General features: G+C 33.4%; 1 long non-coding RNA gene across 1 annotated transcript; it reads left to right on the top strand.

Annotated features, from left to right (window-relative positions):
* The first annotated feature begins 327 nt into the window (after window positions 1-327).
* On the top strand, window positions 328-1,210 carry LOC108770367 (uncharacterized). The gene is made up of 3 exons (XR_001940594.1): window positions 328-363; window positions 451-807; window positions 901-1,210. It is a non-coding gene; the product is annotated as an uncharacterized LOC108770367 (long non-coding RNA).
* The last annotated feature ends 5,677 nt before the right edge of the window (window positions 1,211-6,887 follow it).

The following is a 6,887-nucleotide window of genomic DNA, read 5'->3' on the forward strand; positions in this document are numbered from 1 at the left end:
AGAGAGAGAGAGAGAGAGGAGTGCTTGCCATTTACATTGTACTTATAGGGAAATAACTTGTTTTTAATTATAGTGTTAACTATTAATCAAATTTGTGAGTGGGCAGATACAAATCCTGCAGAAAGGAAGTTTGTAGAAGGAGAGAGAGTTTTGAAGGTTGAACACATAATTAGATATGGTAAAAATGTGGAATCAGATGGGAAGGTCTCATTTATAGCACTGTGTTTACAAACATCAAATATAAGACTTACTCCGCATGAAGTTAAAGGAGATGTAAGTTCTAAAGATATATTATCATGTACCTGTTCCTGCAAAGCAGGATTAAGAGAAAAATGTAAGCACATCATTGCTGTACTGCTATCAGTAAGTGCACCTAACCTAATTTAAAATAAAGTAATTGTTATTATTATTCTAGCTAGTCCCAGAAAAGATTTTTCTGTATTTTTTCAGGAATAGTAATAAAATAGAAGTCTTATCATGTACTGATAAGGAATGTGAATTCGGAAAAAAAGCACAAGATTTTGTAAAATTATAATCCTGCTCCTCTTTCGCAACATGAATGTTTCTCTCCTTCACAACCTCCAAAAATATTCAAATTGTTAAGAGTGCTCTAAAATTAATAGGAGAAAAAGGTAAAGAGAGAGAAGAGACTAAAGAAGAAATAAAAGAATCATTAAAAAAACATGATGCCTGTCATACAAAAACTGAGAGGAGAAAAGAAGTCCTTGCACTTTCTCTGGTACAAGAAACTGGAATTAAAAATATTATATACAAAGATCTACCTGATTCTGTTTTAACTAAACACATGTGAGTAACAAATTTTTTAAATTAAACTTAAAATGTCTTTCTAACTATAAACATGATTTTAATTTATAAACGTTATAATTTGTGTGTTTAAAGGTCAGAACGACACACGCTAGTGAGCACAAAGAACAAAAGTAAAACTATATACTATTGAAAAAGAAATTATTCAAATTATTTTTTAATTTTAAGACGGTGTACTGATGACTGCAATAAAAAAATTACCAGTATGTGCAGTACAAGAATGTTGTATTAATATGATTAATGAACTCAGTGAAAATGTTGAAGAGATTTGTGTAAAAACTGAAGACTCGTACGCTTACTGGATACAAGAAAGAAGATATAGGATAACAGGTTCTACTTGTTATGAATTATTTACGAACAGGAATAATAAAAATGCAGACTGGAACAAGAAGTGTGATAATATTTTAAAGCCAAAAAATTTTAAGAGTTTACCGAATACGCGAAAAAAGACTGAAGCAAAAGCACGCAGAGCCTTTGCAAAAGGTACAAATGCTGAAGTAGTTGAAATTGAACTGGTTATCTCGAGACTCAATCCATGGTTGGCTTATTCACTGGTTGGAATTATAATTAAAAATAACAAACCAGTTGCTTTATTAGAAATAAAGTGCCTATTTGTTGGAAAAACTGCAAATATCGAAAATACTGTGAATAGTTAAATAAATAAATGCTTGCAGAGAAAGAAAGAAAATATTGTTTTAAAAGAAAAGCATCGATACTATGGACAAGTACAATTAGGCATGGCAGTGTTAAATTTAAAATTCACATATTTCGTCATTTATTCTAGTTTTGATAAACAATATTGTACTTTAAGAGTTGAAAGAAACGATGATTTTATTTTTTTAATATTAAATGAATTAAAAAAAGTTTATTATAGTGTAATGTTACATAAAGTTTGTTTCTCGAAAAAAGAATGTGATAAAGATAGTCAATAGGTATTAAAAAATAATTAAAAGTACTAAAATATTTACCCTAGTTAGTTATATCTAGTTTTGATAAAAAATGTTTTTAAAAGTAAAAAGAAAAAATTTTATTTTTTTAATGTTAAATAAAGTTTGTTACATGAAAAAAGAATGCAATAAAGAAGGTAATCAATCGCTTAGGAGCATAAGAAAATAATAGAAAGTTCTAAAATATTATTCTAAAGAAACGTTTTTATTTTTATAAAATGTAAAGAAAGTTTATATCAAAATAAAGTTTTATTTTTTAAATTACAAAACGATTCTTTTTATTATAATCCTAAATGTACATAATTTTATATTTTCATAAATTTTGAATCACTTAGAATTGGTGAAGACATATTAATTGTCGCACAAATAACTATAAGAATATCTTCTATAATAGGCACCAATGCCACAGGCATTACTGATCCAAGAATTTTAAAAGTCTTGATACGCTGGTTGGATCTTTCAATGTGGACTCGATCTTTAGCTATTTTAACTGTTAAAATAGATTCTTCTTTATTAAATTATTTTTTATCCTTTAAAAACGGAGGTCTTACACATTTTCAGCGATTCACTTCACACATTTTATCAATTAAAAATCCTCGATCAACCATTATTGCATCGCCAGGTTCTAGCAAGTGAATCAGATCACTTTGCTGAAATATTGTTGAATCCATTGCTCGTTCTCCATAAGGTTTGCTGACAAATGTTATATTACCTGCTGCTGCAACACCGGTCATTATTTTACATGTTTGTGCACTTTTATACTGAGAATAGGTTAAGACCTGGCAACAAAGTTCTACAGGTCTTTGAATGAACACTTCTGTACAGTCTAAAACTACTCGAACATCCTCAAAAGATTCAAAACACTCAGGAATGTTTCTGCGTATCTCCTCCCTTGATGACTACGGTATCGCTGCTTTCAAACAAATGCTTAACATCTTTACTGTGTCATAAAATATGCGTTGGCAATGTTTCGCTGAGTAACACTTAAACGTTAATGCTAGAAAACTATAAGATAAATTTTGCTTTAATTAAATAAATGTCATTATCACTCTCTCTTTTAAAGTCATTTTCATGTTTCTTTCTTTACCACTTTTGACATAAGCTACTATTAGGTGTACAACTTTGCTTCCGCCGTTTTTTTCCGAAATTCGAGGCTTTATTGTAAAAAACTGGTTATACATTTATGGTTCAAAGTATTGTCCATCGTCTGGCCACTACTTTCTCTCATCTTTCGGGCAACGTACGAATCCCGCGTCGAAAAAACTGATCATCTTTTGAGGTAATCCACGAATCGATCCAATTTTTTACTTCTTCATAAGACCGGAAGTGTTGGTTAGCCAGGCCGTGTGCCATTGATCGAAACAAGTGATAGTCAGAGGGAGCAACGTCTGGAGAATACGGCGGGTGGGGTAGGACTTCCCATTTCAACGTTTCCAAGTATGTCTTGACCACTTTCGCAACATGGGGTCGAGCATTGTCATGCTGCAAAATCACTTTATCGTGTCTCTCGTTGTATTGCGGCCGTTTGTCTTTCAATGCTCGGCTCAAACGCATCAATTGCGTTCGATATCGATCGCCTGTGATTGTTTCTGTCGATTTTAACAGCTCATAATACACTACGCCGAGTTGGTCTCACAAAATACAGAGCATGACCTTGGAGCCGTGAATATTCGGTTTGGAAGCATAGCCGTCGACGTGAAAGCATAGCCGGGAACTCCCCATGATTTTCTGTGCTTGGGGTTATCGTAATGAACCCATTTCGTCCCCAGTCACAATGCGATGCAGACATCTTTTCCGTCTTTGCCTTTCAAGCAGCTGTTCACAAACAAACAAACGCCGTTCAACATCTCTCGGCTTCAACTCATACAGCACTCAATTTTCTTGCTTCTGAATCATTCCCATGGCTTTGAGGCGTTTTGAAATGGCTTGTCGAGTCACTCCCAATGATCGTGCCAATTCTTCTTGATTTTGACACGAGTCTTGATCAAGTAATGCCTCCAATTCTGCATCTTCGAAAACCTTCTCTTCCACCGCTATGCTGGTCTTCGACATCAAAATCACCGTTCTTGAAGCGTTGAAACCACTCACGACACGTTCTTTCACTAATAGCGGCCTCACCATAAGTATTTGAGAGCATTCGATGAGCTTCAGCCGCAGATTTCTTCATATTAAAGCAGAAAATTAAAACCTTCCGCAAATGACGAGAATTTGGCTCGTAAACTGACATTTTCAATCGAGAATAACTTTATGATGCAGACACAAATCGACTAATGTTTCTATGGGGTTATGTTGACAGATGCTCAAGTTTATTGTATGACGTCTATGATCTATTTATTTCGACCACCACTTACCGCTAAAGCCATCTATAGGAAAACGGCGGAAACAAAGTTATACACCTAATATTAACTTACCTGGCAATATATAATCAGATTTCTTAAAATGTAGTGAGCATACTTTTGTATTAGACAAAATTTTATTTATTTTTGTAGCAATTTTCCACGCTTTTACTTAATCCACTTTGCTCCAATTTGCCGAATGAATTTATGTCAACGACGCTTTTTTTTCATTCAGCTTTGGAAATCTGTGGAAACGAAGCTCTAAATTTTCACTTGCTGTACTCTTACAATCTTTCACTGCAGAATAATCAAAATTTTTCTTTTTATCATGCGCGAAAAAAATTGCAGCCTCCATAATATTGTTTTTGTTATTTTACAGTACAAGTTTATAATATAAATATGCTAAATGCAAGCATTGAGTATTTCTACTTTCCGGCAATAGACGGCGCCACCAACAATGTCAGATCCCAATACTTTAACCATGGGCAAAGATTTTCAAATCAATAAGAGAGCAAAAAAGTAATTATTATACAAAAATTATAAGGTTTAGTCGGTAATATAGACAACTTTAAGATCCCCTTAAGGGGATGCTGGAGTGTCCTGTTTTACCATTAATTTTTAAAGACTCTTTTCTCTTAATTGTGTTTATGAATTGAAAAATCTTTTTCCACAATTAAAGTATCGACAACACAGGCTGCCAGCTACAATTTAATACGAAAAATGAAAGAAAATTAAAAATAATGATGAATTACAAATTAATATAAAAACTAATATGTTTTTACAAACTCCTTTAATTAAAATAATTAATAAAACCATAAATTATATATTACAGGCAATAGGAGTCGACGCTGTCGAAAATTAAAAATTGTAATTTTTTCACCGGCTTCTGTAGTCAACTCGTCACAATATATGCTGCATATAAGAGTTTCAGATTTTACCCGTTTAAAATAAGTAGCCAGCAGCCTACAGAAAACCTCGAAGAACAATTCTATGCTTTTAGAAACGAGATAGAGACTATAGTATAAGAGAAAAGAGTTGCCGAAAATTTCGTTTGTATATTACGAAATTGACGTGAAGCCACGAAACCGAGCAGTATTTTAGTTGATCTCTTTCTAAGAGATGGCGTTGCAATATGTTAGATAGGGACAGATGAATGCGTTTGAGCGAGACACAACGATTATATGATAACATTAATAACTATAAAAAATTAATGAAAGATGTCACTATTATCGAATTTGGAATTAAAAAAGTGTGTACTATCGACCTTGATTAAGTTCGACCGTCACTCCAACATCCTCTTAAGGACAGCCTAAAGTGAAGCCCGAACTCCGACAAGGTCACCAGAGATCGCTGTTTTACAGCACATCGATATATTATTATATATTACCACACCCATATCTCCCGCAACTATGATACGCAGTCGCATGTTGGTGTCAATTTTCGTCGAGTATGTGAAGTTAGCACCCCAACTATAGTACTCAGGAGTTCCGAATAGAGTTCCCGTTTCTTTTTGACGAGACAAAGAGTTCTATATAATTTATAACAAGAGTTCCGCTTAATAAGTATTTTTAAACAATTTTTAAAAAATGGGGTGCTAACTTCTCATCGAAAATCGAGATCCAATAGTTCTGAGCGGCCCAATAGCCTCATTTCGTGAATACCTAGAGTTCTTGATACATAAAAAAAATTTTTGAAAAATAAAAAAAATTAAAAATTTTTGAAAAATCAATTTTTAGATACAATAGTTCTGAATAGAGTTCATGCTTCCTCTCAACGATACGAAGAGTTCTCTGTGCTTTTTAACTCGAGATTCCCTTAATAACAATTTTTAAACAATTTTTAAAAAATGGGGTGCTAACTTCTCTTCGAAAATCGAGATCCAATAGTTCTGAGCGGCTCAATAGCTTCATTTCGTGAATACCTAGAGTTCCTGATACATAAAAAAAATTTTTGAAAAATAAAAAAAAATTTTAAATTTTTGAAAAATTAATTTTTAGATACAATAGTTTTGTCACATGTTAATTGTCATTCTGTGAACGGTTTTTGAGATACACTACTTGGAAAAGGTCATTGAAAATTTTTGGAGAGTACTCAGTAGTTCTGATCGGCGTACTAGGCAGTTCTCGATGAGCTCTAACGAAAAGTATCAGGTGACAAAGCGATTGGGTCAACGGTTTTCGAGATATTGGAATATTTAAACTCTATCATTGAAAATTTTCTAAGTCCGACGTCGAAAATTTTTTGAGAGTACTCAGTAGTTCTGACAGGCGTACTGGGCAGTTCTCGACGAGCTCTAACGAAAAGTATCAGGTGACAAAGCGATTGGGTGAACGGTTTTTGAGAAACACTACTTGGGAAAGGTCATTGAAAATTTTTTGAGAGTACTCAGTAGTTCTGATCGGCGTACTGGGCAGTTCTCGACGAGCTCTAACGAAAAGTATCAGGTGACAAAGCGATTGGGTGAATGGTTTTTGAGATACACTACTTGGGAAAGGTCATTGAAAATTTTTTGAGAGTACTCAGTAGTTCTGATCAGCGTACTGGGTAGTTCTCGACGAACCCTGACGAAAAGTATTAGGTGAAAATGCGATTGGATGGCTACATAAGGAGATATGTGCTTTTGCAACCAATTTTTCAAATTTTGTTTTAAGTACATTTCTCTTTTATTTTTGGGTCTGTGTTGATTTTAATCGCCTAGAACTCTTCGAAATAGACAGAATGACAATTAACATGTGACAGAACTATTGTATCTAAAAATTGATTTTTCAAAAATTTTTAA

Source organism: Trachymyrmex cornetzi, unplaced genomic scaffold (genome assembly GCF_001594075.2).
Source record: "Trachymyrmex cornetzi isolate Tcor2-1 unplaced genomic scaffold, Tcor1.1 scaffold126, whole genome shotgun sequence".
Taxonomy (NCBI): domain Eukaryota; kingdom Metazoa; phylum Arthropoda; class Insecta; order Hymenoptera; family Formicidae; genus Trachymyrmex; species Trachymyrmex cornetzi.